The sequence below is a fragment of the Rhinopithecus bieti genome, unplaced genomic scaffold (assembly GCF_001698545.2).
Source record: "Rhinopithecus bieti isolate Rb0 unplaced genomic scaffold, ASM169854v2 scaffold_33136, whole genome shotgun sequence".
In the NCBI taxonomy this organism is placed as follows: domain Eukaryota; kingdom Metazoa; phylum Chordata; class Mammalia; order Primates; family Cercopithecidae; genus Rhinopithecus; species Rhinopithecus bieti.
Genome location: NW_016813981.1, coordinates 122,032 through 127,823, shown reverse-complemented (window position 1 = coordinate 127,823; position 5,792 = coordinate 122,032).

Genomic DNA, 5,792 nt, shown 5'->3' with positions numbered 1-5,792 from the left:
TGTTCTTTAGGTATGTTACAGGATTACTTTAAACCATTTGACTTACGCTCCAAAGTAATGTTGGTAGTATAGCAAATTATGATGAATAGCTTTAATTGTATGTTTAAAAGTCTCATATGTTCACATGCTTAAATCGGTATCAGAATTTAAGCAATTCTTGAAAAAAAATAAAAAATAAGAAAAGTTCAACTCAATGCAAAAACGCACATATGATATGAGTAGACAGCTCATAGGAAAGGAAATTCAATTAACTTTGAAATATATGAAAATATATTCAACTTCATTTGTAATAAAATAAACATAAATTAACATTAAATATTTTACTCATCGGATTAGCAAAGTTAAAAAATGGTGTAGAGAATTAGGTGTTCGTACACTGCTGATGGGAGTTTAATTGTTCAAGAGTCTAAATTCAGGTAAGTCAGCAATACCTATCAAGAACAAAATGATGTATACTCTTTAGGCAATTCTCAAATTTATCTTGCAAACGTACTCATTCATGCCATCTCATACTCATTCATACACATTCATGTCATTGTGTGTCTGTGTGTATGCAGCCATTGTGTTCTGAATTGCATAAGATTGGAAATATACATCAATGGAGGACTAGTCAAGAAAGTTATAGGTCATTCACACAAGAAAGAGACTATTCTATATCTATTAGTATGGAAAGAACTTAAAAAGGTATCATTAAATGAAATAGTAGAGGATTCGAAACAACGGGTATAGTATGTTATTTCTTGGGGGAAAGAATACACATATTTAGAATCTCTGGCCTGTTTATACTTGGGTTAGGCTAAGGGATTGTCTCTAGGGAGGGGAACTCCCTAGAGTCTGCTGGGGAAATTGCAGTGGGACAAAAATTTTAGTTTTCAATTTACACAGTTTTAGAGCTTTTACATTTTATATCTTATTTTATGGCCAACTCACAAGAATACTTAAAACTAAAGGGATTCGAGGGAATTATGAATTCTAATAATTTATTTTGTCTGTGACTATAACTGTGTATTGAGCTAGAATTATTTTTGTTGTATTAAGAATCTGGCAATAGTGAACATGAAACAGGAGAAAAAAAGTTTTCACAGATATTTTGACATCTAACTGAGATCATTTGATAGTTTTTCCCTGATCAGTATTCTCAAATGATTATGGAGAGGGTGTTGTGATGGAGAAATACAATAACCCATTACAGTATCTCGTTTACACACCCCATTAACACCGACGGCACTCTATGTTACTTTATTTTCAATTTTTTTTCCTTCAGAGTCTCAGTTATGTAACCATTTTCCAATTACTAAGCGATATATGAATCTGACTCACATTCTGTATTCGGAACAATGAAGATCGAAATATGTATTTCTTATAGCAATTATAGATTACAGTAGTGAAAAATGGGCTTCAGAGTATGAAAAAGTGGAGAGCAAGTCAAAATCTTATATGAATATGAGAGAACATTTTAGTTATAATTAGAAAGCCCCAGTGGCCTAATTTTCCTCATTAATGCTGAGGTATATTTTTGAAAAGTATGTAGAAGTTAAGGTACCAGTTGCCGAAACAGTGAAATAAAGAAACGGCGTAAGAAAGAAAGATAAATGAAATTCCCATGTATTACACAATTTCCATCAAAGTGTTTTTCTTTTTTTTTTTTTTTTTATTGTACTTTAAGTTCTAGGGTACATGTGCATAACGTGCAGGTTTGTTACACATGTATACTTGTGCCATGTTGGTGTGCTGCACCCATCGACTCGTCAGCACCCATCAATTCATCATTTATATCATGTATAACTCCCAATGCAATCCCTCCCCCCTCCCCCCTCCCCATGATAGGCCCCAGTGTGTGGTGTTCCCCTTCCCGAGTCCAAGTTTCCTCATTGTTCAGTTCCCACCAATGGGTATTGTAAAATTTTATATAGGAAATTTTACGCATCATCTTATATATCTCTTTACTTGAAGTGTTAAAGTGATTTCCCATATAATAATTCAGAAAATTACGTATAACCTGACAAAACTTACTCTAGTTTTATGTAGAAACTGCCAATAACTGCTAATTTATTCTCTTCAATGTACCCCAATCTATATCTTGTTTACTGGGAATAGCACATTCTTCTCTTTCTTTGGACTTTATTTCACTGGAAAAATAAGTCCTAAAGGGAATAACAAAGAAAACTACAATTCAGAAATAGAAACAACAGCAACAAAAAGTTTAGCGAAATAATTAAAGATATTTGATGAGCATCCTGGGGATATGAAAGTTAATGAATTTGAGTGAGTAGGATGGGCATTCATCTCTGATTCCCACCTTTCAGAAGAACGAAGATAGCGTTAAACCACGAAACTGTGGCTTGTGAAGAGTTCCGAGGGCCAGTTTACTGAATGCTGAGAATGTCCGTTTTTTAAGGCTTCTCATTACCTTTTCGCATTTGGAACCCAAAGTAGAGAATGATTGCTTCTGAAATAACAAGAGGTAATTTCCTCTTCCTTCAGATCTCTTCGCAAGTGTCTCTCATTCCTTATGCTGCATGATATGTAAGATAAGATTTATTTTCTTCATTGTATCATTAAAATAAGAAGCTTTCTGCAAGGAAAAGAAGGGTATTCAGATAAAACAGGAGTTTACTTTGATACTTCCATGTAAACTCCTGTTTGTATCAGCAATGGTATCTTGGCTGTTGTCCAGCGGTTTAATTGGCTCTTGTTTGCCTAATCTCCTATAACAGATAATGTTATTACAGAATCGTAGGACTCCAAAATTTCCCATCAGACAAAGCAATCCTTTTAATGAGAATCACTTTGTTTTACCTGGCATTTGGCTTGGTTTGAGCCACCTCAATCCCATCTCACTTGTGAGCAATGCATTATTTTTCCTAACAACCATGCTAATTCTAAGCCAGGGAACATTTTTTTTGGATCATTTCTTTTCTGGAATGATTCAAAGTTCAGGAAAGTAAAATTGGGAAGGAATTTAAATTAACCTGAGATGGGAAGGAGACATAATTAAATTGTACTTTATTACCTCTGTTTTGCAACTAGGTTGATGTTAATTGGTATCTCGAAAGACAGAGCACTATAACATTTGCTGTTTTTGAATTTACATTAATTTATTCTGCAATAATATGTCAGTGTATGTAATTTGTCTAAATTCTGTATCTTTTATTTATCCATTTAGTAGTTCTTACATTCAACCAATATTTGGTGAGTGTATTTTGTGTTTAAGGCACTGTTCTAGGCACTGCTAATAGAGTAAATCAAAACAAACCAACAAACTCAAAATAAAGTCCTAACTGTAATGGAGCTTATCGTTCAGGTAGTGAAAGCTGTTTTAAGAAAAATAATATATGGGGATAGCAGTAGACAGTGTATGCAGGGGTAGGTCAGTTATATTTATACATCTATACACACAAATATATGTATTCACATCCATATATATCTACATAGATATAGATTATAATGTTTTAGGATGTCAAAAAAGAATCTCTTTTTGATAGGCTGACTTTTGAGAGAATTAAAAGGAAGAGAAGGGACGAGACATGTAGCCATATGGACAAAAGGAAATGACAGGCAGCACACAGAAAGTTGCAAAAGCCTGAAGTAAAAGCATGTTGTGTGTTTAAGGGGCAACAAAGAGTGATGTGAGCTGGGGGAATATGCTAGAAGAGGAGATGAGAGAGACAAAGTGGGAGTGGAAAAAGTTCAGTAGGACTTCAGTGACAAATATTTAGGAATGGATTTTGTTAAACAACATGTATACATTATCGTGGTTAAAGATGGAAGCAAATATAGTGTAGAGAAAGCTAACATGTTTCTGTGGTTGATCAATAGATTTCTCTATCAGTTTCCTACTTGCCAGGGCATAAAGGGTGATAAAGATGTTGTATGTCTGGTTAAATACACTTTTTAAAGCAAACAAGTATACCAATTATTTAGGGAGATTGAAACAGAATTACAAAACTATTGTTGCTCTTGCGTGTCTTCTTTGTTAGCCACACAAATGCCTCCTCTCTATTTTTATCTGTTGTTGTTTTGGTTCTTCAGTTTTTATTAAATAAATTTCCACACTTGAGACATTGTGTAATTTCATCTAGTTTTATACAAGGTTGTAGATGATACAATCTTATGTCATTTTTAAATTTTCCACTACAATACTGAAATTTTATCACTTGCCTTCATATATGAGTATGTTTTATTTCAATCCCAAGATTCAAGTATACAAATCCAGTGCTTTTTTAATGGAAAGAACATATTAAAGTCTTCATATACCAAGAGAAAACTTACTTCTCATAGAATACTGATTGTCTCTTATAACCACTCTTTTATAAGTAATTTTATAAACTCTTACATTGGGAATAATGTAGTTTATTATTGATTGAGTAAATGTTTTCTCATGTCTATAACAATTCAAGGTAAAATACACTACAATCCCCAGAAATAAACTATATTTTCTAGTATGAAAATCATTATTCTAGTAATTTTTAAAAATAATGTTTATTATTGTCTATTATCTGAGAGATACCTCTCATTACCTCTCTCAAAAATGACAAGAAAATGAAATAACATGTCTAAGATTATTATTACCTAATGTTTATAAAAATAGATAAACCCAAGAAACATATTGGAAAGTGTTAATTTTTTGAAAAGATGGATAAGAGAAAAATATCCCTTATAATAAAAATCAGTGATGCTAGATGATAAAGTGGTGAGATTTGATTTAAACAATTTTCTGGGCATTGTATTCTCAAATGGATAGTGAGTTAAGCAAATAGAGTAAAAATAGTATAAAGTAATGGAATAGTAATATAAGCATGCTGAGTAGGAATAGTTAAGTTTTAGATAACAAAAGGCAGAAGACAAATTAAATCAAAATAATGTAGAGACATGACAATGAAAGTTAAGTAGTCTATGGAAAATTGTTAAGAGGCCTGAATTAATTAATGATAATAATAGTAATAACTAACGTATATATGTTGTGACAGGAATCGATCAAAGTATTTTACACAAGCTCCTCATTTAATTGGCACCACAACTCCTTTAGGTTGGTATTATTATCATTTCCATTTTACACATGATGAAACTGAGAGCACCTAGAGGATTAACGGGTTCCTACTACTCAAAGGCTTTGGGATATAAAGTGTTCAGTGATTAATGTGTTTGATAAAGTTGAGGATTTGGGGTACATCATTTTATATCAACTGTAGTAGTTGGACCCTGTCAGGAGACCAGGGAAGAGATTATTAGAAAACCCTTGTAAGAAACTAGGACCTTTATCAGGAACTAAAGGTGGAACTATAGATTTAGGTGGTGTCAATGCCTTAGGGGACCTGAAAAATGGCAAGCATTTAGGTGAAAGAGAAATAGGTGAGTAGCCCCAGTTGAATGTATAGTATCAATGAAAGTCACATTTAAAGATGTTTAGAGATAAAGCAAATGGACTTGTTATTTAGTGAGATTTAAAAGGTAAATCAGTAAGTTGAGAAAATCTCATCTAAAATGGGAAAATACAATTGAGCTTAGATTGGATATAAAAGGGCAGAAGTGGAGAGCTAGATCTACGTGTATTTATCCAGGGTTTGTTATGAGCACAGAGAAAATGTAGGAAAAGAAATTCAACAACTGAAAAAGCAAATATTTAAATGAATCTAAACAAAGAAAGGTGCTTATATTAGATATCTTTTCTGGAGAAAGATATAGGTGTCCTCTCTTAGTAAAATAGGAACTAGAACAAATGCCACCATCTTTCAAATTTTAATATTTTCTTGCTATAATTTATGATTTATACTTATGGATATGATTCTCTA